At 33.5% G+C, this 27,094-nt stretch overlaps 11 non-coding genes across 11 annotated transcripts; all 11 read left to right on the top strand.

Moving 5' to 3' along the window:
* The first annotated feature begins 2,834 nt into the window (after positions 1-2,834).
* Positions 2,835-2,953, top strand: LOC149788090 (5S ribosomal RNA). The gene has a single exon (XR_016424620.1). It is a non-coding gene; the product is annotated as a 5S ribosomal RNA (ribosomal RNA).
* Positions 2,954-3,859: 906 nt separating this feature from the next.
* Positions 3,860-3,978, top strand: LOC149788089 (5S ribosomal RNA). The gene has a single exon (XR_016424611.1). It is a non-coding gene; the product is annotated as a 5S ribosomal RNA (ribosomal RNA).
* A 3,557-nt stretch (positions 3,979-7,535) lies between these two features.
* On the top strand, positions 7,536-7,654 carry LOC149788088 (5S ribosomal RNA). The gene has a single exon (XR_016424619.1). It is a non-coding gene; the product is annotated as a 5S ribosomal RNA (ribosomal RNA).
* A 900-nt stretch (positions 7,655-8,554) lies between these two features.
* On the top strand, positions 8,555-8,673 carry LOC149788087 (5S ribosomal RNA). The gene has a single exon (XR_016424600.1). It is a non-coding gene; the product is annotated as a 5S ribosomal RNA (ribosomal RNA).
* A 3,573-nt stretch (positions 8,674-12,246) lies between these two features.
* LOC149788086 (5S ribosomal RNA) lies at positions 12,247-12,365 on the top strand. The gene has a single exon (XR_016424754.1). It is a non-coding gene; the product is annotated as a 5S ribosomal RNA (ribosomal RNA).
* A 900-nt stretch (positions 12,366-13,265) lies between these two features.
* LOC149788085 (5S ribosomal RNA) lies at positions 13,266-13,384 on the top strand. Its single transcript, XR_016424589.1, has one exon. It is a non-coding gene; the product is annotated as a 5S ribosomal RNA (ribosomal RNA).
* A 3,531-nt stretch (positions 13,385-16,915) lies between these two features.
* On the top strand, positions 16,916-17,034 carry LOC149788084 (5S ribosomal RNA). The gene has a single exon (XR_016424618.1). It is a non-coding gene; the product is annotated as a 5S ribosomal RNA (ribosomal RNA).
* Positions 17,035-17,934: 900 nt separating this feature from the next.
* LOC149788083 (5S ribosomal RNA) lies at positions 17,935-18,053 on the top strand. The gene has a single exon (XR_016424577.1). It is a non-coding gene; the product is annotated as a 5S ribosomal RNA (ribosomal RNA).
* Positions 18,054-21,594: 3,541 nt separating this feature from the next.
* Positions 21,595-21,713, top strand: LOC149788082 (5S ribosomal RNA). The gene has a single exon (XR_016424617.1). It is a non-coding gene; the product is annotated as a 5S ribosomal RNA (ribosomal RNA).
* Positions 21,714-22,613: 900 nt separating this feature from the next.
* Positions 22,614-22,732, top strand: LOC149788081 (5S ribosomal RNA). Its single transcript, XR_016424566.1, has one exon. It is a non-coding gene; the product is annotated as a 5S ribosomal RNA (ribosomal RNA).
* A 3,504-nt stretch (positions 22,733-26,236) lies between these two features.
* Positions 26,237-26,355, top strand: LOC149788080 (5S ribosomal RNA). The gene has a single exon (XR_016424753.1). It is a non-coding gene; the product is annotated as a 5S ribosomal RNA (ribosomal RNA).
* The last annotated feature ends 739 nt before the right edge of the window (positions 26,356-27,094 follow it).

Here is a 27,094-nt window from a genome sequence, read left to right as displayed (position 1 = left end):
TCCACAACGTTAACTTCTACAAGTTGCAAGAAGAGATCCTTTGCAAATCTCATAAGACCCTATTTTTAAAGTTAGCTTATAGGCCGGTGTCGCTTATTTTAACCAAATGATAGGACAGAAAGAGGAATAATAATAATAATAATAATAACAACAACAATAATGTCCTGAATCTGCATTTTAAGTCAATTTCAACATGGAATTCTCCCCTTATCTGGGTCAGAAAATGGATGAGTGACAAATATGAGTATCTGAGGCCAGTTTTGCTTCTTTTGGATTAGAACTTTGAATCAGTATACACTTTAGTTACTAATATTATACTGCACACAAACATTTGTACATCGGAAACGTTGAAGAGATGTGTGACTAATCAGCCCAAGAGTCTTGAAAACGCATCAAGACAACAAATTATGTTTTACAGTCGAAATGTTGTTCTCACTAGAACTGAAATCATTTAATTTCTACTTAAATGCCCGAAAAATTTACAATTAAAACTACAATAAATGTTTTATACCTAGTCCCGCACAGTGACGTTTATCTGATTCCCTGTACTCACCGAGAGCATTCTGTGTCATATGGATGCATATCAAATGAAGTGAAAAGTAATGGAATACTCGCTTTTTTATTTATCCCTATGCATCGTGGTGCCCACACCATGATGAGACGCTGTTTCAATAAACCTTTTTATATATGTTCTTTACTGTTCTTCCTTTTTCTTCTTGCTTTATCATACTGACACACGAGAGAGAGAGAGAGAGAGAGAGAGAGTATGCAACAAAGTTCGCATAACTTTATCAGCTATTAACATTAATTGTACTTCTGTGTAATTTTATTTTTAACGCGTTATCCTATAACGATTGCAAACAAGGGCAAAAACTCTACTGATCTTACTCGATAATTATACCATACTGAATTAATAAGTTTATCTCGTAAAAACGGATCATATATATATCCTGGGTGGCTGAGGGTGTTTTAAGATATGTGTGTGTCTTTTGTGATATATATATATATATATATATATATATATATATATATATATATATATATATACGTTTGTGTGTGTACATACATACATACGTGTATTATTTACATATAGTCTTGGATAATTTTAATTATTGGGATATGGATTTTAGATATCAACAGATACAAAGGAAACAAACGTTTCAATACATATAATGACATTTTCTTAAATTCTACATTGTATCATATTGACCTACTACTTGCTAGGCAAGCTGACTTTTATAAAATTTGCAAACTCCTTATATATATTTAAACTTACTTTTAGTATTCAACCAGAAAATCAGTACAGTGCAGAAAGATTGAAAATATTATTTCTTTCATATATATATATATATATATATATATATATATATATATATATATATATATATATATATATATATATATATATATATATATATGTGAGAGAGAGAGAGAGAGAGATGGGGGGATTCGGAATGGTTTAAACAGACTCTAAATTACACTGATAAAATGTACATCAGTCCAATGGTTAACATGATAGATTTCTATCAAGCTGGTTGCCCTATTGTACCCTTGAGCAAGACTACCCTCATTGCCTAACAAAACCAAGCAGTCTTTTGCCAGAACACCATAATGTGAACTTAGGCCATCTAAATCAAATTCCTATGTGAAATTTGCCAATATAAGCCAATACACTTTAATGCAAACTTAGCCAATCTAAACCAAATATCTTAATGGAAACTTAGCCAAACACCTTAATGTGAACTTAGCCCATCTAAACCAATGTACCATAATGTGAACTTAGCCCATCTAAACCAAGAAAAGAATAATGTGATATTGGCTCATATAAACAAAAACACCTTAATGCTATCTTAGCCAATCTAAACCAACCGACTTAATTTATTTTTATAAAGAATACAAAGTGAAAATTTAAATACTTTTCAGCATTATAAATGAAATCACAAATAGTCCATGAAAAGTTATATGACAAGTCCAAAAGGGTAGTGTTCCAAATGAATGCCAGTGGTTTTCTGAATGAAGTCCAATTTTGAATGTGCTGATGTAATAACAATCTTGACGTGTGGCGATGATGTAATTTAGAATGTCCTTGAATGAATTCATAATAGTCCCAAAATAGCGATTTTTGATATTTGGACATTAGTATTGGGGTGTATGGACATTTGTTTTGCTTATCAAAACGTTGGAAATCGCCGACACCATGCGGTATCGGCATAGGCTGCTTACTAGCCACAGGGGGCTCGTATCATTGCTTACAATGAAACTATCAGTCGTACATATAGTATAAAATGTATGACTGTCAGTTCAATTGTGAGCAACGATGCGAGCCCCTGTGCTTACTAGCCTGCCATGCAAACTTGACCGACCTTTCATCGAGATATACCTGCATGAAATCGAGAGAAATACGATTTATTTTCTCAGAAATAATTCCGAGTATAACATCATTTGTCGTTAATGAAGCTGACTGACGAAAGAAAACGACAACCTTGATGAAATTTGACACGGAACTCGCCATTGTATTACTATTCAAATGACTGCACAAATATGGCAACCTACATGTCAGTGACATCGGCGATCAAATAAGCTCTTGCTTCTTTACAGATTGAAACTGAAGGGATGTATTGTCGTAAGCAGAGCTCTCCCCTGTCTCTAATATATATATATATATATATATATATATATATATATATATATATATATATATATATATATATATATATATATATATATATATATATGTGTGTGTGTGTGTGTGTGTGTGTGTGTGTGTGTGTGTAATATATCTTTGTAACGACGAAGAGACAACCTATATTAGTCTTAAATTTGTACATACAAATGTCTACGGCCATACCACGTTGAAAACACCGGTTCTCGTCCGATCACCGAAGTTAAGCAACGTCGGGCCCGGTTAGTACTTGGATGGGTGACCGCCTGGGAATACCGGGTGCTGTAGGCATTTTTTAAATTTTTTTTTGGTTCCATCCTCACTGTGAGGATATGCGATCATATATGGCCAATATTTCTTGTTCACAAATCTGGTGCAAATTTTTCAGTTTCCTCTACCTCCAGGATCGAAATGGGCCGCCTCGTATGCCGTCCAGATCCTCCAAATTTCTTCTGATATTCCGGATTCAGCCTATAGCGAATAATTGCAACGTATGCAATCGATGTCTTTCATTTTGGATACTTGTCTGTGGTATTTCTTATTCAATAATTGATAGATATATTTGGAATGTATTATTTTTAATTATTTTAATTTATTTACCTGTTTTTAGCAGGGCACCAGTCTATCAGTGTGAAACTTGGCATCCCTTAGCGAATACTTCGAATATGGGCCATTGACAAAATAAATTGGTGTATAAATCTCTGTTTTGATTACAGTAAGTTTGGATGGATGTTCCCTGCTTCCACTTCCTTGCACTTTCTGTGTTTCCACAACTTTAACGTTTCCGAGCTGCAAGACGATATCCGTTTCAAATCAGATTCGAGTCCGTCTTTAAAGGTAGCTCATAGGCTGATGTCGATTATTTACCTATTGAATTAGTCAGTTGATATAAGATAAATAATAATAATAATAATAATAATAATGCCCAAAAACAACAAAAATGAACTGAATCTTCGTTTAAATGCATTGTTATTTAAGTCCATTTGAAGGTGTAAACCTCCGGTTAAGCAACTAATGTCCGAGTCCGAAAATGCCTGAATTACAAATTTGAATAATGTATGAAGGCAGTTTATCTATATAAGTTTTAATAAGTACACTTTAATTACTAATTTTACACGGCACATAAACGTAAACGTCTGTACATCGGAAACGGTGAAGAGAGAAGCGAATATAAGTCTTAAATTTACACACACTTGTGTCTACGGCCATACCACGTTGAAAGCACCGGTTCTCGTCCGATCACCGAAGTTAAGCAACGTCGGGCCCGGTTAGTACTTGGATGGGTGACCGCCTGGGAATACCGGGTGCTGTAGACTCTAATTTTTTTTTTTTCTTTTATAACTAAAAACAGTTGAAGTTTTTCTTTCTTTCTTTTATTGTAACTAAATTTACTTTATTCAATATAAATAATAAATAGAGCAATTTCTCGACTTTCATTTTCTCTTTTTCCTTAACTTTCTTCAATAATTCGGATCCTAAAAAAATCAAGTATAGGACCTGAATATAGCAAATGTTGCTTTGCACTTCTCTGCTCTTGGTTTCGATCCTTACTACTGGAATATGCGATCATAGATGACCAGTATTTCTTATTAACAAATTCGGTTCAATTTATCCAGTTTCCTCTACTTTTACTACCACAACAAGCTGCCTCCTTTCACGTCGAAATACTTCCTTCAAGTTTCTTCTCATATATTCCTGGTGTAGTCTCTAGCGCAGAGTTGCAAAATATGCGATCAATGTCTTTCATTTTGGGTACTTATTTGTGGTATTTCTTATTCACTAATTGATTGATAAATATGGAATGTATGAATTGTGAGAATTTTTTATATTAATTTATTGATTGATTGATTTCTTTTACAGCAGGGCCTCAGTCTGCCAGTGGGAAAATTGGCATCCTGTAGCGAATACTGTAAATATGGGCCATTGGCTAAATAAATTGGGTTATAAAATTCTGTTTTGATTACAGTAAGTTTAGATAGATATTCCATGCTTCCACTTTCTGTATTTCCACAACGTTAACTTCTACAAGTTGCAAGAAGAGATCCTTTGCAAATCTCATAAGACCCTATTTTTAAAGTTAGCTTATAGGCCGGTGTCGCTTATTTTAACCAAATGATAGGACAGAAAGAGGAATAATAATAATAATAATAACAACAACAATAATGTCCTGAATCTGCATTTTAAGTCAATTTCAACATGGAATTCTCCCCTTATCTGGGTCAGAAAATGGATGAGTGACAAATATGAGTATCTGAGGCCAGTTTTGCTTCTTTTGGATTAGAACTTTGAATCAGTATACACTTTAGTTACTAATATTATACTGCACACAAACATTTGTACATCGGAAACGTTGAAGAGATGTGTGACTAATCAGCCCAAGAGTCTTGAAAACGCATCAAGACAACAAATTATGTTTTACAGTCGAAATGTTGTTCTCACTAGAACTGAAATCATTTAATTTCTACTTAAATGCCCGAAAAATTTACAATTAAAACTACAATAAATGTTTTATACCTAGTCCCGCACAGTGACGTTTATCTGATTCCCTGTACTCACCGAGAGCATTCTGTGTCATATGGATGCATATCAAATGAAGTGAAAAGTAATGGAATACTCGCTTTTTTATTTATCCCTATGCATCGTGGTGCCCACACCATGATGAGACGCTGTTTCAATAAACCTTTTTATATATGTTCTTTACTGTTCTTCCTTTTTCTTCTTGCTTTATCATACTGACACACGAGAGAGAGAGAGAGAGAGAGAGAGAGAGAGAGTATGCAACAAAGTTCGCATAACTTTATCAGCTATTAACATTAATTGTACTTCTGTGTAATTTTATTTTTAACGCGTTATCCTATAACGATTGCAAACAAGGGCAAAAACTCTACTGATCTTACTCGATAATTATACCATACTGAATTAATAAGTTTATCTCGTAAAAACGGATCATATATATATCCTGGGTGGCTGAGGGTGTTTTAAGATATGTGTGTGTCTTTTGTGATATATATATATATATATATATATATATATATATATATATATATATATATATATATATATATATATACGTTTGTGTGTGTACATACATACATACGTGTATTATTTACATATAGTCTTGGATAATTTTAATTATTGGGATATGGATTTTAGATATCAACAGATACAAAGGAAACAAACGTTTCAATACATATAATGACATTTTCTTAAATTCTACATTGTATCATATTGACCTACTACTTGCTAGGCAAGCTGACTTTTATAAAATTTGCAAACTCCTTATATATATTTAAACTTACTTTTAGTATTCAACCAGAAAATCAGTACAGTGCAGAAAGATTGAAAATATTATTTCTTTCATATATATATATATATATATATATATATATATATATATATATATATATATATATATATATATATATATATATATATATATATATATATATATGTGAGAGAGAGAGAGAGAGAGATGGGGGGATTCGGAATGGTTTAAACAGACTCTAAATTACACTGATAAAATGTACATCAGTCCAATGGTTAACATGATAGATTTCTATCAAGCTGGTTGCCCTATTGTACCCTTGAGCAAGACTACCCTCATTGCCTAACAAAACCAAGCAGTCTTTTGCCAGAACACCATAATGTGAACTTAGGCCATCTAAATCAAATTCCTATGTGAAATTTGCCAATATAAGCCAATACACTTTAATGCAAACTTAGCCAATCTAAACCAAATATCTTAATGGAAACTTAGCCAAACACCTTAATGTGAACTTAGCCCATCTAAACCAATGTACCATAATGTGAACTTAGCCCATCTAAACCAAGAAAAGAATAATGTGATATTGGCTCATATAAACAAAAACACCTTAATGCTATCTTAGCCAATCTAAACCAACCGACTTAATTTATTTTTATAAAGAATACAAAGTGAAAATTTAAATACTTTTCAGCATTATAAATGAAATCACAAATAGTCCATGAAAAGTTATATGACAAGTCCAAAAGGGTAGTGTTCCAAATGAATGCCAGTGGTTTTCTGAATGAAGTCCAATTTTGAATGTGCTGATGTAATAACAATCTTGACGTGTGGCGATGATGTAATTTAGAATGTCCTTGAATGAATTCATAATAGTCCCAAAATAGCGATTTTTGATATTTGGACATTAGTATTGGGGTGTATGGACATTTGTTTTGCTTATCAAAACGTTGGAAATCGCCGACACCATGCGGTATCGGCATAGGCTGCTTACTAGCCACAGGGGGCTCGTATCATTGCTTACAATGAAACTATCAGTCGTACATATAGTATAAAATGTATGACTGTCAGTTCAATTGTGAGCAACGATGCGAGCCCCTGTGCTTACTAGCCTGCCATGCAAACTTGACCGACCTTTCATCGAGATATACCTGCATGAAATCGAGAGAAATACGATTTATTTTCTCAGAAATAATTCCGAGTATAACATCATTTGTCGTTAATGAAGCTGACTGACGAAAGAAAACGACAACCTTGATGAAATTTGACACGGAACTCGCCATTGTATTACTATTCAAATGACTGCACAAATATGGCAACCTACATGTCAGTGACATCGGCGATCAAATAAGCTCTTGCTTCTTTACAGATTGAAACTGAAGGGATGTATTGTCGTAAGCAGAGCTCTCCCCTGTCTCTAATATATATATATATATATATATATATATATATATATATATATATATATATATATATATATATATATATATATATATATATATATATATATGTGTGTGTGTGTGTGTGTGTGTGTGTGTGTGTGTGTGTGTAATATATCTTTGTAACGACGAAGAGACAACCTATATTAGTCTTAAATTTGTACATACAAATGTCTACGGCCATACCACGTTGAAAACACCGGTTCTCGTCCGATCACCGAAGTTAAGCAACGTCGGGCCCGGTTAGTACTTGGATGGGTGACCGCCTGGGAATACCGGGTGCTGTAGGCATTTTTTAAATTTTTTTTTGGTTCCATCCTCACTGTGAGGATATGCGATCATATATGGCCAATATTTCTTGTTCACAAATCTGGTGCAAATTTTTCAGTTTCCTCTACCTCCAGGATCGAAATGGGCCGCCTCGTATGCCGTCCAGATCCTCCAAATTTCTTCTGATATTCCGGATTCAGCCTATAGCGAATAATTGCAACGTATGCAATCGATGTCTTTCATTTTGGATACTTGTCTGTGGTATTTCTTATTCAATAATTGATAGATATATTTGGAATGTATTATTTTTAATTATTTTAATTTATTTACCTGTTTTTAGCAGGGCACCAGTCTATCAGTGTGAAACTTGGCATCCCTTAGCGAATACTTCGAATATGGGCCATTGACAAAATAAATTGGTGTATAAATCTCTGTTTTGATTACAGTAAGTTTGGATGGATGTTCCCTGCTTCCACTTCCTTGCACTTTCTGTGTTTCCACAACTTTAACGTTTCCGAGCTGCAAGACGATATCCGTTTCAAATCAGATTCGAGTCCGTCTTTAAAGGTAGCTCATAGGCTGATGTCGATTATTTACCTATTGAATTAGTCAGTTGATATAAGATAAATAATAATAATAATAATAATGCCCAAAAACAACAAAAATGAACTGAATCTTCGTTTAAATGCATTGTTATTTAAGTCCATTTGAAGGTGTAAACCTCCGGTTAAGCAACTAATGTCCGAGTCCGAAAATGCCTGAATTACAAATTTGAATAATGTATGAAGGCAGTTTATCTATATAAGTTTTAATAAGTACACTTTAATTACTAATTTTACACGGCACATAAACGTAAACGTCTGTACATCGGAAACGGTGAAGAGAGAAGCGAATATAAGTCTTAAATTTACACACACTTGTGTCTACGGCCATACCACGTTGAAAGCACCGGTTCTCGTCCGATCACCGAAGTTAAGCAACGTCGGGCCCGGTTAGTACTTGGATGGGTGACCGCCTGGGAATACCGGGTGCTGTAGACTCTAATTTTTTTTTTTTCTTTTATAACTAAAAACAGTTGAAGTTTTTCTTTCTTTCTTTTATTGTAACTAAATTTACTTTATTCAATATAAATAATAAATAGAGCAATTTCTCGACTTTCATTTTCTCTTTTTCCTTAACTTTCTTCAATAATTCGGATCCTAAAAAAATCAAGTATAGGACCTGAATATAGCAAATGTTGCTTTGCACTTCTCTGCTCTTGGTTTCGATCCTTACTACTGGAATATGCGATCATAGATGACCAGTATTTCTTATTAACAAATTCGGTTCAATTTATCCAGTTTCCTCTACTTTTACTACCACAACAAGCTGCCTCCTTTCACGTCGAAATACTTCCTTCAAGTTTCTTCTCATATATTCCTGGTGTAGTCTCTAGCGCAGAGTTGCAAAATATGCGATCAATGTCTTTCATTTTGGGTACTTATTTGTGGTATTTCTTATTCACTAATTGATTGATAAATATGGAATGTATGAATTGTGAGAATTTTTTATATTAATTTATTGATTGATTGATTTCTTTTACAGCAGGGCCTCAGTCTGCCAGTGGGAAAATTGGCATCCTGTAGCGAATACTGTAAATATGGGCCATTGGCTAAATAAATTGGGTTATAAAATTCTGTTTTGATTACAGTAAGTTTAGATAGATATTTCATGCTTCCACTTTCTGTATTTCCACAACGTTAACTTCTACAAGTTGCAAGAAGAGATCCTTTGCAAATCTCATAAGACCCTATTTTTAAAGTTAGCTTATAGGCCGGTGTCGCTTATTTTAACCAAATGATAGGACAGAAAGAGGAATAATAATAATAATAATAACAACAACAATAATGTCCTGAATCTGCATTTTAAGTCAATTTCAACATGGAATTCTCCCCTTATCTGGGTCAGAAAATGGATGAGTGACAAATATGAGTATCTGAGGCCAGTTTTGCTTCTTTTGGATTAGAACTTTGAATCAGTATACACTTTAGTTACTAATATTATACTGCACACAAACATTTGTACATCGGAAACGTTGAAGAGATGTGTGACTAATCAGCCCAAGAGTCTTGAAAACGCATCAAGACAACAAATTATGTTTTACAGTCGAAATGTTGTTCTCACTAGAACTGAAATCATTTAATTTCTACTTAAATGCCCGAAAAATTTACAATTAAAACTACAATAAATGTTTTATACCTAGTCCCGCACAGTGACGTTTATCTGATTCCCTGTACTCACCGAGAGCATTCTGTGTCATATGGATGCATATCAAATGAAGTGAAAAGTAATGGAATACTCGCTTTTTTATTTATCCCTATGCATCGTGGTGCCCACACCATGATGAGACGCTGTTTCAATAAACCTTTTTATATATGTTCTTTACTGTTCTTCCTTTTTCTTCTTGCTTTATCATACTGACACACGAGAGAGAGAGAGAGAGAGAGAGAGAGAGTATGCAACAAAGTTCGCATAACTTTATCAGCTATTAACATTAATTGTACTTCTGTGTAATTTTATTTTTAACGCGTTATCCTATAACGATTGCAAACAAGGGCAAAAACTCTACTGATCTTACTCGATAATTATACCATACTGAATTAATAAGTTTATCTCGTAAAAACGGATCATATATATATCCTGGGTGGCTGAGGGTGTTTTAAGATATGTGTGTGTCTTTTGTGATATATATATATATATATATATATATATATATATATATATATATATATATATATATATATATATATATATATATATATATATATATATATACGTTTGTGTGTGTACATACATACATACATATGTGTATTATTTACATATAGTCTTGGATAATTTTAATTATTGGGATATGGATTTTAGATATCAACAGATACAAAGGAAACAAACGTTTCAATACATATAATGACATTTTCTTAAATTCTACATTGTATCATATTGACCTACTACTTGCTAGGCAAGCTGACTTTTATAAAATTTGCAAACTCCTTATATATATTTAAACTTACTTTTAGTATTCAACCAGAAAATCAGTACAGTGCAGAAAGATTGAAAATATTATTTCTTTCATATATATATATATATATATATATATATATATATATATATATATATATATATATATATATATATATATATATATATATATATATGAGAGAGAGAGAGAGAGATGGGGGGATTCGGAATGGTTTAAACAGACTCTAAATTACACTGATAAAATGTACATCAGTCCAATGGTTAACATGATAGATTTCTATCAAGCTGGTTGCCCTATTGTACCCTTGAGCAAGACTACCCTCATTGCCTAATAAAACCAAGCAGTCTTTTGCCAGAACACCATAATGTGAACTTAGGCCATCTAAATCAAATTCCTATGTGAAATTTGCCAATATAAGCCAATACACTTTAATGCAAACTTAGCCAATCTAAACCAAATATCTTAATGGAAACTTAGCCAAACACCTTAATGTGAACTTAGCCCATCTAAACCAATGTACCATAATGTGAACTTAGCCCATCTAAACCAAGAAAAGAATAATGTGATATTGGCTCATATAAACAAAAACACCTTAATGCTATCTTAGCCAATCTAAACCAACCGACTTAATTTATTTTTATAAAGAATACAAAGTGAAAATTTAAATACTTTTCAGCATTATAAATGAAATCACAAATAGTCCATGAAAAGTTATATGACAAGTCCAAAAGGGTAGTGTTCCAAATGAATGCCAGTGGTTTTCTGAATGAAGTCCAATTTTGAATGTGCTGATGTAATAACAATCTTGACGTGTGGCGATGATGTAATTTAGAATGTCCTTGAATGAATTCATAATAGTCCCAAAATAGCGATTTTTGATATTTGGACATTAGTATTGGGGTGTATGGACATATTTGTTTTGCTTATCAAAACGTTGGAAATCGCCGACACCATGCGGTATCGGCATAGGCTGCTTACTAGCCACAGGGGGCTCGTATCATTGCTTACAATGAAACTATCAGTCGTACATATAGTATAAAATGTATGACTGTCAGTTCAATTGTGAGCAACGATGCGAGCCCCTGTGCTTACTAGCCTGCCATGCAAACTTGACCGACCTTTCATCGAGATATACCTGCATGAAATCGAGAGAAATACGATTTATTTTCTCAGAAATAATTCCGAGTATAACATCATTTGTTGTTAATGAAGCTGACTGACGAAAGAAAACGACAACCTTGATGAAATTTGACACGGAACTCGCCATTGTATTACTATTCAAATGACTGCACAAATATGGCAACCTACATGTCAGTGACATCGGCGATCAAATAAGCTCTTGCTTCTTTACAGATTGAAACTGAAGGGATGTATTGTCGTAAGCAGAGCTCTCCCCTGTCTCTAATATATATATATATATATATATATATATATATATATATATATATATATATATATATATATATATATATATATATATATATATATATATATATGTGTGTGTGTGTGTGTGTGTGTGTGTGTGTGTGCGTGTGTAATATATCTTTGTAACGACGAAGAGATAACCTATATTAGTCTTAAATTTGTACATACAAATGTCTACGGCCATACCACGTTGAAAACACCGGTCCTCGTCCGATCACCGAAGTTAAGCAACGTCGGGCCCGGTTAGTACTTGGATGGGTGACCGCCTGGGAATACCGGGTGCTGTAGGCATTTTTTAAATTTTTTTTTGGTTCCATCCTCACTGTGAGGATATGCGATCATATATGGCCAATATTTCTTGTTCACAAATCTGGTGCAAATTTTTCAGTTTCCTCTACCTCCAGGATCGAAATGGGCCGCCTCGTATGCCGTCCAGATCCTCCAAATTTCTTCTGATATTCCGGATTCAGCCTATAGCGAATAATTGCAACGTATGCAATCGATGTCTTTCATTTTGGATACTTGTCTGTGGTATTTCTTATTCAATAATTGATAGATATATTTGGAATGTATTATTTTTAATTATTTTAATTTATTTACCTGTTTTTAGCAGGGCACCAGTCTATCAGTGTGAAACTTGGCATCCCTTAGCGAATACTTCGAATATGGGCCATTGACAAAATAAATTGGTGTATAAATCTCTGTTTTGATTACAGTAAGTTTGGATGGATGTTCCCTGCTTCCACTTCCTTGCACTTTCTGTGTTTCCACAACTTTAACGTTTCCGAGCTGCAAGACGATATCCGTTTCAAATCAGATTCGAGTCCGTCTTTAAAGGTAGCTCATAGGCTGATGTCGATTATTTACCTATTGAATTAGTCAGTTGATACAAGATAAATAATAATAATAATAATAATGCCCAAAAACAACAAAAATGAACTGAATCTTCGTTTAAATGCATTGTTATTTAAGTCCATTTGAAGGTGTAAACCTCCGGTTAAGCAACTAATGTCCGAGTCCGAAAATGCCTGAATTACAAATTTGAATAATGTATGAAGGCAGTTTATCTATATAAGTTTTAATAAGTACACTTTAATTACTAATTTTACACGGCACATAAACGTAAACGTCTGTACATCGGAAACGGTGAAGAGAGAAGCGAATATAAGTCTTAAATTTACACACACTTGTGTCTACGGCCATACCACGTTGAAAGCACCGGTTCTCGTCCGATCACCGAAGTTAAGCAACGTCGGGCCCGGTTAGTACTTGGATGGGTGACCGCCTGGGAATACCGGGTGCTGTAGACTCTAATTTTTTTTTTTTCTTTTATAACTAAAAACAGTTGAAGTTTTTCTTTCTTTCTTTTATTGTAACTAAATTTACTTTATTCAATATAAATAATAAATAGAGCAATTTCTCGACTTTCATTTTCTCTTTTTCCTTAACTTTCTTCAATAATTCGGATCCTAAAAAAATCAAGTATAGGACCTGAATATAGCAAATGTTGCTTTGCACTTCTCTGCTCTTGGTTTCGATCCTTACTACTGGAATATGCGATCATAGATGACCAGTATTTCTTATTAACAAATTCGGTTCAATTTATCCAGTTTCCTCTACTTTTACTACCACAACAAGCTGCCTCCTTTCACGTCGAAATACTTCCTTCAAGTTTCTTCTCATATATTCCTGGTGTAGTCTCTAGCGCAGAGTTGCAAAATATGCGATCAATGTCTTTCATTTTGGGTACTTATTTGTGGTATTTCTTATTCACTAATTGATTGATAAATATGGAATGTATGAATTGTGAGAATTTTTTATATTAATTTATTGATTGATTGATTTCTTTTACAGCAGGGCCTCAGTCTGCCAGTGGGAAAATTGGCATCCTGTAGCGAATACTGTAAATATGGGCCATTGGCTAAATAAATTGGGTTATAAAATTCTGTTTTGATTACAGTAAGTTTAGATAGATATTCCATGCTTCCACTTTCTGTATTTCCACAACGTTAACTTCTACAAGTTGCAAGAAGAGATCCTTTGCAAATCTCATAAGACCCTATTTTTAAAGTTAGCTTATAGGCCGGTGTCGCTTATTTTAACCAAATGATAGGACAGAAAGAGGAATAATAATAATAATAATAATAATAATAATAACAACAACAATAATGTCCTGAATCTGCATTTTAAGTCAATTTCAACATGGAATTCTCCCCTTATCTGGGTCAGAAAATGGATGAGTGACAAATATGAGTATCTGAGGCCAGTTTTGCTTCTTTTGGATTAGAACTTTGAATCAGTATACACTTTAGTTACTAATATTATACTGCACACAAACATTTGTACATCGGAAACGTTGAAGAGATGTGTGACTAATCAGCCCAAGAGTCTTGAAAACGCATCAAGACAACAAATTATGTTTTAGAGTCGAAATGTTGTTCTCACTAGAACTGAAATCATTTAATTTCTACTTAAATGCCCGAAAAATTTACAATTAAAACTACAATAAATGTTTTATACCTAGTCCCGCACAGTGACGTTTATCTGATTCCCTGTACTCACCGAGAGCATTCTGTGTCATATGGATGCATATCAAATGAAGTGAAAAGTAATGGAATACTCGCTTTTTTATTTATCCCTATGCATCGTGGTGCCCACACCATGATGAGACGCTGTTTCAATAAACCTTTTTATATATGTTCTTTACTGTTCTTCCTTTTTCTTCTTGCTTTATCATACTGACACACGAGAGAGAGAGAGAGAGAGAGAGAGTATGCAACAAAGTTCGCATAACTTTATCAGCTATTAACATTAATTGTACTTCTGTGTAATTTTATTTTTAACGCGTTATCCTATAACGATTGCAAACAAGGGCAAAAACTCTACTGATCTTACTCGATAATTATACCATACTGAATTAATAAGTTTATCTCGTAAAAACGGATCATATATATATCCTGGGTGGCTGAGGGTGTTTTAAGATATGTGTGTGTCTTTTGTGATATATATATATATATATATATATATATATATATATATATATATATATATATATATATATATATATATATATACGTTTGTGTGTGTACATACATACATACGTGTATTATTTACATATAGTCTTGGATAATTTTAATTATTGGGATATGGATTTTAGATATCAACAGATACAAAGGAAACAAACGTTTCAATACATATAATGACATTTTCTTAAATTCTACATTGTATCATATTGACCTACTACTTGCTAGGCAAGCTGACTTTTATAAAATTTGCAAACTCCTTATATATATTTAAACTTACTTTTAGTATTCAACCAGAAAATCAGTACAGTGCAGAAAGATTGAAAATATTATTTCTTTCATATATATATATATATCTATATATATATATATATATATATATATATATATATATATATATATATATATATATATATATATATATATATGTGAGAGAGAGAGAGAGAGAGATGGGGGGATTCGGAATGGTTTAAACAGACTCTAAATTACACTGATAAAATGTACATCAGTCCAATGGTTAACATGATAGATTTCTATCAAGCTGGTTGCCCTATTGTACCCTTGAGCAAGACTACCCTCATTGCCTAACAAAACCAAGCAGTCTTTTGCCAGAACACCATAATGTGAACTTAGGCCATCTAAATCAAATTCCTATGTGAAATTTGCCAATATAAGCCAATACACTTTAATGCAAACTTAGCCAATCTAAACCAAATATCTTAATGGAAACTTAGCCAAACACCTTAATGTGAACTTAGCCCATCTAAACCAATGTACCATAATGTGAACTTAGCCCATCTAAACCAAGAAAAGAATAATGTGATATTGGCTCATATAAACAAAAACACCTTAATGCTATCTTAGCCAATCTAAACCAACCGACTTAATTTATTTTTATAAAGAATACAAAGTGAAAATTTAAATACTTTTCAGCATTATAAATGAAATCACAAATAGTCCATGAAAAGTTATATGACAAGTCCAAAAGGGTAGTGTTCCAAATGAATGCCAGTGGTTTTCTGAATGAAGTCCAATTTTGAATGTGCTGATGTAATAACAATCTTGACGTGTGGCGATGATGTAATTTAGAATGTCCTTGAATGAATTCATAATAGTCCCAAAATAGCGATTTTTGATATTTGGACATTAGTATTGGGGTGTATGGACATTTGTTTTGCTTATCAAAACGTTGGAAATCGCCGACACCATGCGGTATCGGCATAGGCTGCTTACTAGCCACAGGGGGCTCGTATCATTGCTTACAATGAAACTATCAGTCGTACATATAGTATAAAATGTATGACTGTCAGTTCAATTGTGAGCAACGATGCGAGCCCCTGTGCTTACTAGCCTGCCATGCAAACTTGACCGACCTTTCATCGAGATATACCTGCATGAAATCGAGAGAAATACGATTTATTTTCTCAGAAATAATTCCGAGTATAACATCATTTGTCGTTAATGAAGCTGACTGACGAAAGAAAACGACAACCTTGATGAAATTTGACACGGAACTCGCCATTGTATTACTATTCAAATGACTGCACAAATATGGCAACCTACATGTCAGTGACATCGGCGATCAAATAAGCTCTTGCTTCTTTACAGATTGAAACTGAAGGGATGTATTGTCGTAAGCAGAGCTCTCCCCTGTCTCTAATATATATATATATATATATATATATATATATATATATATATATATATATATATGTGTGTGTGTGTGTGTGTGTGTGTGTGTGTGTGTGTGTGTGTGTAATATATCTTTGTAACGACGAAGAGACAACCTATATTAGTCTTAAATTTGTACATACAAATGTCTACGGCCATACCACGTTGAAAACACCGGTTCTCGTCCGATCACCGAAGTTAAGCAACGTCGGGCCCGGTTAGTACTTGGATGGGTGACCGCCTGGGAATACCGGGTGCTGTAGGCATTTTTTAAATTTTTTTTTGGTTCCATCCTCACTGTGAGGATATGCGATCATATATGGCCAATATTTCTTGTTCACAAATCTGGTGCAAATTTTTCAGTTTCCTCTACCTCCAGGATCGAAATGGGCCGCCTCGTATGCCGTCCAGATCCTCCAAATTTCTTCTGATATTCCGGATTCAGCCTATAGCGAATAATTGCAACGTATGCAATCGATGTCTTTCATTTTGGATACTTGTCTGTGGTATTTCTTATTCAATAATTGATAGATATATTTGGAATGTATTATTTTTAATTATTTTAATTTATTTACCTGTTTTTAGCAGGGCACCAGTCTATCAGTGTGAAACTTGGCATCCCTTAGCGAATACTTCGAATATGGGCCATTGACAAAATAAATTGGTGTATAAATCTCTGTTTTGATTACAGTAAGTTTGGATGGATGTTCCCTGCTTCCACTTCCTTGCACTTTCTGTGTTTCCACAACTTTAACGTTTCCGAGCTGCAAGACGATATCCGTTTCAAATCAGATTCGAGTCCGTCTTTAAAGGTAGCTCATAGGCTGATGTCGATTATTTACCTATTGAATTAGTCAGTTGATATAAGATAAATAATAATAATAATAATAATGCCCAAAAACAACAAAAATGAACTGAATCTTCGTTTAAATGCATTGTTATTTAAGTCCATTTGAAGGTGTAAACCTCCGGTTAAGCAACTAATGTCCGAGTCCGAAAATGCCTGAATTACAAATTTGAATAATGTATGAAGGCAGTTTATCTATATAAGTTTTAATAAGTACACTTTAATTACTAATTTTACACGGCACATAAACGTAAACGTCTGTACATCGGAAACGGTGAAGAGAGAAGCGAATATAAGTCTTAAATTTACACACACTTGTGTCTACGGCCATACCACGTTGAAAGCACCGGTTCTCGTCCGATCACCGAAGTTAAGCAACGTCGGGCCCGGTTAGTACTTGGATGGGTGACCGCCTGGGAATACCGGGTGCTGTAGACTCTAATTTTTTTTTTTTCTTTTATAACTAAAAACAGTTGAAGTTTTTCTTTCTTTCTTTTATTGTAACTAAATTTACTTTATTCAATATAAATAATAAATAGAGCAATTTCTCGACTTTCATTTTCTCTTTTTCCTTAACTTTCTTCAATAATTCGGATCCTAAAAAAATCAAGTATAGGACCTGAATATAGCAAATGTTGCTTTGCACTTCTCTGCTCTTGGTTTCGATCCTTACTACTGGAATATGCGATCATAGATGACCAGTATTTCTTATTAACAAATTCGGTTCAATTTATCCAGTTTCCTCTACTTTTACTACCACAACAAGCTGCCTCCTTTCACGTCGAAATACTTCCTTCAAGTTTCTTCTCATATATTCCTGGTGTAGTCTCTAGCGCAGAGTTGCAAAATATGCGATCAATGTCTTTCATTTTGGGTACTTATTTGTGGTATTTCTTATTCACTAATTGATTGATAAATATGGAATGTATGAATTGTGAGAATTTTTTATATTAATTTATTGATTGATTGATTTCTTTTACAGCAGGGCCTCAGTCTGCCAGTGGGAAAATTGGCATCCTGTAGCGAATACTGTAAATATGGGCCATTGGCTAAATAAATTGGGTTATAAAATTCTGTTTTGATTACAGTAAGTTTAGATAGATATTCCATGCTTCCACTTTCTGTATTTCCACAACGTTAACTTCTACAAGTTGCAAGAAGAGATCCTTTGCAAATCTCATAAGACCCTATTTTTAAAGTTAGCTTATAGGCCGGTGTCGCTTATTTTAACCAAATGATAGGACAGAAAGAGGAATAATAATAATAATAATAACAACAACAATAATGTCCTGAATCTGCATTTTAAGTCAATTTCAACATGGAATTCTCCCCTTATCTGGGTCAGAAAATGGATGAGTGACAAATATGAGTATCTGAGGCCAGTTTTGCTTCTTTTGGATTAGAACTTTGAATCAGTATACACTTTAGTTACTAATATTATACTGCACACAAACATTTGTACATCGGAAACGTTGAAGAGATGTGTGACTAATCAGCCCAAGAGTCTTGAAAACGCATCAAGACAACAAATTATGTTTTAGAGTCGAAATGTTGTTCTCACTAGAACTGAAATCATTTAATTTCTACTTAAATGCCCGAAAAATTTACAATTAAAACTACAATAAATGTTTTATACCTAGTCCCGCACAGTGACGTTTATCTGATTCCCTGTACTCACCGAGAGCATTCTGTGTCATATGGATGCATATCAAATGAAGTGAAAAGTAATGGAATACTCGCTTTTTTATTTATCCCTATGCATCGTGGTGCCCACACCATGATGAGACGCTGTTTCAATAAACCTTTTTATATATGTTCTTTACTGTTCTTCCTTTTTCTTCTTGCTTTATCATACTGACACACGAGAGAGAGAGAGAGAGAGAGAGAGTATGCAACAAAGTTCGCATAACTTTATCAGCTATTAACATTAATTGTACTTCTGTGTAATTTTATTTTTAACGCGTTATCCTATAACGATTGCAAACAAGGGCAAAAACTCTACTGATCTTACTCGATAATTATACCATACTGAATTAATAAGTTTATCTCGTAAAAACGGATCATATATATATCCTGGGTGGCTGAGGGTGTTTTAAGATATGTGTGTGTCTTTTGTGATATATATATATATATATATATATATATATATATATATATATATATATATATATATATATATATATATATATATATACGTTTGTGTGTGTACATACATACATACGTGTATTATTTACATATAGTCTTGGATAATTTTAATTATTGGGATATGGATTTTAGATATCAACAGATACAAAGGAAACAAACGTTTCAATACATATAATGACATTTTCTTAAATTCTACATTGTATCATATTGACCTACTACTTGCTAGGCAAGCTGACTTTTATAAAATTTGCAAACTCCTTATATATATTTAAACTTACTTTTAGTATTCAACCAGAAAATCAGTACAGTGCAGAAAGATTGAAAATATTATTTCTTTCATATATATATATATATATATATATATATATATATATATATATATATATATATATATATATATATATATATATATATATATATATATATATATGTGAGAGAGAGAGAGAGAGAGATGGGGGGATTCGGAATGGTTTAAACAGACTCTAAATTACACTGATAAAATGTACATCAGTCCAATGGTTAACATGATAGATTTCTATCAAGCTGGTTGCCCTATTGTACCCTTGAGCAAGACTACCCTCATTGCCTAACAAAACCAAGCAGTCTTTTGCCAGAACACCATAATGTGAACTTAGGCCATCTAAATCAAATTCCTATGTGAAATTTGCCAATATAAGCCAATACACTTTAATGCAAACTTAGCCAATCTAAACCAAATATCTTAATGGAAACTTAGCCAAACACCTTAATGTGAACTTAGCCCATCTAAACCAATGTACCATAATGTGAACTTAGCCCATCTAAACCAAGAAAAGAATAATGTGATATTGGCTCATATAAACAAAAACACCTTAATGCTATCTTAGCCAATCTAAACCAACCGACTTAATTTATTTTTATAAAGAATACAAAGTGAAAATTTAAATACTTTTCAGCATTATAAATGAAATCACAAATAGTCCATGAAAAGTTATATGACAAGTCCAAAAGGGTAGTGTTCCAAATGAATGCCAGTGGTTTTCTGAATGAAGTCCAATTTTGAATGTGCTGATGTAATAACAATCTTGACGTGTGGCGATGATGTAATTTAGAATGTCCTTGAATGAATTCATAATAGTCCCAAAATAGCGATTTTTGATATTTGGACATTAGTATTGGGGTGTATGGACATTTGTTTTGCTTATCAAAACGTTGGAAATCGCCGACACCATGCGGTATCGGCATAGGCTGCTTACTAGCCACAGGGGGCTCGTATCATTGCTTACAATGAAACTATCAGTCGTACATATAGTATAAAATGTATGACTGTCAGTTCAATTGTGAGCAACGATGCGAGCCCCTGTGCTTACTAGCCTGCCATGCAAACTTGACCGACCTTTCATCGAGATATACCTGCATGAAATCGAGAGAAATACGATTTATTTTCTCAGAAATAATTCCGAGTATAACATCATTTGTCGTTAATGAAGCTGACTGACGAAAGAAAACGACAACCTTGATGAAATTTGACACGGAACTCGCCATTGTATTACTATTCAAATGACTGCACAAATATGGCAACCTACATGTCAGTGACATCGGCGATCAAATAAGCTCTTGCTTCTTTACAGATTGAAACTGAAGGGATGTATTGTCGTAAGCAGAGCTCTCCCCTGTCTCTAATATATATATATATATATATATATATATATATATATATATATATATATATATATATATATATATATGTGTGTGTGTGTGTGTGTGTGTGTGTGTGTGTGTGTGTGTGTGTGTAATATATCTTTGTAACGACGAAGAGACAACCTATATTAGTCTTAAATTTGTACATACAAATGTCTACGGCCATACCACGTTGAAAACACCGGTTCTCGTCCGATCACCGAAGTTAAGCAACGTCGGGCCCGGTTAGTACTTGGATGGGTGACCGCCTGGGAATACCGGGTGCTGTAGGCATTTTTTAAATTTTTTTTTGGTTCCATCCTCACTGTGAGGATATGCGATCATATATGGCCAATATTTCTTGTTCACAAATCTGGTGCAAATTTTTCAGTTTCCTCTACCTCCAGGATCGAAATGGGCCGCCTCGTATGCCGTCCAGATCCTCCAAATTTCTTCTGATATTCCGGATTCAGCCTATAGCGAATAATTGCAACGTATGCAATCGATGTCTTTCATTTTGGATACTTGTCTGTGGTATTTCTTATTCAATAATTGATAGATATATTTGGAATGTATTATTTTTAATTATTTTAATTTATTTACCTGTTTTTAGCAGGGCACCAGTCTATCAGTGTGAAACTTGGCATCCCTTAGCGAATACTTCGAATATGGGCCATTGACAAAATAAATTGGTGTATAAATCTCTGTTTTGATTACAGTAAGTTTGGATGGATGTTCCCTGCTTCCACTTCCTTGCACTTTCTGTGTTTCCACAACTTTAACGTTTCCGAGCTGCAAGACGATATCCGTTTCAAATCAGATTCGAGTCCGTCTTTAAAGGTAGCTCATAGGCTGATGTCGATTATTTACCTATTGAATTAGTCAGTTGATATAAGATAAATAATAATAATAATAATAATGCCCAAAAACAACAAAAATGAACTGAATCTTCGTTTAAATGCATTGTTATTTAAGTCCATTTGAAGGTGTAAACCTCCGGTTAAGCAACTAATGTCCGAGTCCGAAAATGCCTGAATTACAAATTTGAATAATGTATGAAGGCAGTTTATCTATATAAGTTTTAATAAGTACACTTTAATTACTAATTTTACACGGCACATAAACGTAAACGTCTGTACATCGGAAACGGTGAAGAGAGAAGCGAATATAAGTCTTAAATTTACACACACTTGTGTCTACGGCCATACCACGTTGAAAGCACCGGTTCTCGTCCGATCACCGAAGTTAAGCAACGTCGGGCCCGGTTAGTACTTGGATGGGTGACCGCCTGGGAATACCGGGTGCTGTAGACTCTAATTTTTTTTTTTTCTTTTATAACTAAAAACAGTTGAAGTTTTTCTTTCTTTCTTTTATTGTAACTAAATTTACTTTATTCAATATAAATAATAAATAGAGCAATTTCTCGACTTTCATTTTCTCTTTTTCCTTAACTTTCTTCAATAATTCGGATCCTAAAAAAATCAAGTATAGGACCTGAATATAGCAAATGTTGCTTTGCACTTCTCTGCTCTTGGTTTCGATCCTTACTACTGGAATATGCGATCATAGATGACCAGTATTTCTTATTAACAAATTCGGTTCAATTTATCCAGTTTCCTCTACTTTTACTACCACAACAAGCTGCCTCCTTTCACGTCGAAATACTTCCTTCAAGTTTCTTCTCATATATTCCTGGTGTAGTCTCTAGCGCAGAGTTGCAAAATATGCGATCAATGTCTTTCATTTTGGGTACTTATTTGTGGTATTTCTTATTCACTAATTGATTGATAAATATGGAATGTATGAATTGTGAGAATTTTTTATATTAATTTATTGATTGATTGATTTCTTTTACAGCAGGGCCTCAGTCTGCCAGTGGGAAAATTGGCATCCTGTAGCGAATACTGTAAATATGGGCCATTGGCTAAATAAATTGGGTTATAAAATTCTGTTTTGATTACAGTAAGTTTAGATAGATATTTCATGCTTCCACTTTCTGTATTTCCACAACGTTAACTTCTACAAGTTGCAAGAAGAGATCCTTTGCAAATCTCATAAGACCCTATTTTTAAAGTTAGCAAATGATAGGACAGAAAGAGGAATAATAATAATAATAATAACAACAACAATAATGTCCTGAATCTGCATTTTAAGTCAATTTCAACATGGAATTCTCCCCTTATCTGGGTCAGAAAATGGATGAGTGACAAATATGAGTATCTGAGGCCAGTTTTGCTTCTTTTGGATTAGAACTTTGAATCAGTATACACTTTAGTTACTAATATTATACTGCACACAAACATTTGTACATCGGAAACGTTGAAGAGATGTGTGACTAATCAGCCCAAGAGTCTTGAAAACGCATCAAGACAACAAATTATGTTTTACAGTCGAAATGTTGTTCTCACTAGAACTGAAATCATTTAATTTCTACTTAAATGCCCGAAAAATTTACAATTAAAACTACAATAAATGTTTTATACCTAGTCCCGCACAGTGACGTTTATCTGATTCCCTGTACTCACCGAGAGCATTCTGTGTCATATGGATGCATATCAAATGAAGTGAAAAGTAATGGAATACTCGCTTTTTTATTTATCCCTATGCATCGTGGTGCCCACACCATGATGAGACGCTGTTTCAATAAACCTTTTTATATATGTTCTTTACTGTTCTTCCTTTTTCTTCTTGCTTTATCATACTGACACACGAGAGAGAGAGAGAGAGAGAGAGAGTATGCAACAAAGTTCGCATAACTTTATCAGCTATTAACATTAATTGTACTTCTGTGTAATTTTATTTTTAACGCGTTATCCTATAACGATTGCAAACAAGGGCAAAAACTCTACTGATCTTACTCGATAATTATACCATACTGAATTAATAAGTTTATCTCGTAAAAACGGATCATATATATATCCTGGGTGGCTGAGGGTGTTTTAAGATATGTGTGTGTCTTTTGTGATATATATATATATATATATATATATATATATATATATATATATATATATATATATATATATATATATATATATATACGTTTGTGTGTGTACATACATACATACATATGTGTATTATTTACATATAGTCTTGGATAATTTTAATTATTGGGATATGGATTTTAGATATCAACAGATACAAAGGAAACAAACGTTTCAATACATATAATGACATTTTCTTAAATTCTACATTGTATCATATTGACCTACTACTTGCTAGGCAAGCTGACTTTTATACAATTTGCAAACTCCTTATATATATTTAAACTTACTTTTAGTATTCAACCAGAAAATCAGTACAGTGCAGAAAGATTGAAAATATTATTTCTTTCATATATATATATATATATATATATATATATATATATATATATATATATATATATATATATATATATATATATGAGAGAGAGAGAGAGAGAGATGGGGGGATTCGGAATGGTTTAAACAGACTCTAAATTACACTGATAAAATGTACATCAGTCCAATGGTTAACATGATAGATTTCTATCAAGCTGGTTGCCCTATTGTACCCTTGAGCAAGACTACCCTCATTGCCTAATAAAACCAAGCAGTCTTTTGCCAGAACACCATAATGTGAACTTAGGCCATCTAAATCAAATTCCTATGTGAAATTTGCCAATATAAGCCAATACACTTTAATGCAAACTTAGCCAATCTAAACCAAATATCTTAATGGAAACTTAGCCAAACACCTTAATGTGAACTTAGCCCATCTAAACCAATGTACCATAATGTGAACTTAGCCCATCTAAACCAAGAAAAGAATAATGTGATATTGGCTCATATAAACAAAAACACCTTAATGCTATCTTAGCCAATCTAAACCAACCGACTTAATTTATTTTTATAAAGAATACAAAGTGAAAATTTAAATACTTTTCAGCATTATAAATGAAATCACAAATAGTCCATGAAAAGTTATATGACAAGTCCAAAAGGGTAGTGTTCCAAATGAATGCCAGTGGTTTTCTGAATGAAGTCCAATTTTGAATGTGCTGATGTAATAACAATCTTGACGTGTGGCGATGATGTAATTTAGAATGTCCTTGAATGAATTCATAATAGTCCCAAAATAGCGATTTTTGATATTTGGACATTAGTATTGGGGTGTATGGACATATTTGTTTTGCTTATCAAAACGTTGGAAATCGCCGACACCATGCGGTATCGGCATAGGCTGCTTACTAGCCACAGGGGGCTCGTATCATTGCTTACAATGAAACTATCAGTCGTACATATAGTATAAAATGTATGACTGTCAGTTCAATTGTAGCCCCTGTGCTTACTAGCCTGCCATGCAAACTTGACCGACCTTTCATCGAGATATACCTGCATGAAATCGAGAGAAATACGATTTATTTTCTCAGAAATAATTCCGAGTATAACATCATTTGTTGTTAATGAAGCTGACTGACGAAAGAAAACGACAACCTTGATGAAATTTGACACGGAACTCGCCATTGTATTACTATTCAAATGACTGCACAAATATGGCAACCTACATGTCAGTGACATCGGCGATCAAATAAGCTCTTGCTTCTTTACAGATTGAAACTGAAGGGATGTATTGTCGTAAGCAGAGCTCTCCCCTGTCTCTAATATATATATATATATATATATATATATATATATATATATATATATATATATATATATATATATATATATATATATATATATATATATGTGTGTGTGTGTGTGTGTGTGTGTGTGTGTGTGTGTGCGTGTGTAATATATCTTTGTAACGACGAAGAGATAACCTATATTAGTCTTAAATTTGTACATACAAATGTCTACGGCCATACCACGTTGAAAACACCGGTCCTCGTCCGATCACCGAAGTTAAGCAACGTCGGGCCCGGTTAGTACTTGGATGGGTGACCGCCTGGGAATACCGGGTGCTGTAGGCATTTTTTAAATTTTTTTTTGGTTCCATCCTCACTGTGAGGATATGCGATCATATATGGCCAATATTTCTTGTTCACAAATCTGGTGCAAATTTTTCAGTTTCCTCTACCTCCAGGATCGAAATGGGCCGCCTCGTATGCCGTCCAGATCCTCCAAATTTCTTCTGATATTCCGGATTCAGCCTATAGCGAATAATTGCAACGTATGCAATCGATGTCTTTCATTTTGGATACTTGTCTGTGGTATTTCTTATTCAATAATTGATAGATATATTTGGAATGTATTATTTTTAATTATTTTAATTTATTTACCTGTTTTTAGCAGGGCACCAGTCTATCAGTGTGAAACTTGGCATCCCTTAGCGAATACTTCGAATATGGGCCATTGACAAAATAAATTGGTGTATAAATCTCTGTTTTGATTACAGTAAGTTTGGATGGATGTTCCCTGCTTCCACTTCCTTGCACTTTCTGTGTTTCCACAACTTTAACGTTTCCGAGCTGCAAGACGATATCCGTTTCAAATCAGATTCGAGTCCGTCTTTAAAGGTAGCTCATAGGCTGATGTCGATTATTTACCTATTGAATTAGTCAGTTGATACAAGATAAATAATAATAATAATAATAATGCCCAAAAACAACAAAAATGAACTGAATCTTCGTTTAAATGCATTGTTATTTAAGTCCATTTGAAGGTGTAAACCTCCGGTTAAGCAACTAATGTCCGAGTCCGAAAATGCCT

Source organism: Sinohyriopsis cumingii, chromosome 11 (genome assembly GCF_028554795.1).
Source record: "Sinohyriopsis cumingii isolate HCF-2022 chromosome 11, ASM2855479v2, whole genome shotgun sequence".
NCBI lineage: Eukaryota > Metazoa > Mollusca > Bivalvia > Unionida > Unionidae > Sinohyriopsis > Sinohyriopsis cumingii.
This window is presented reverse-complemented; position numbering and strand designations above follow the sequence as displayed.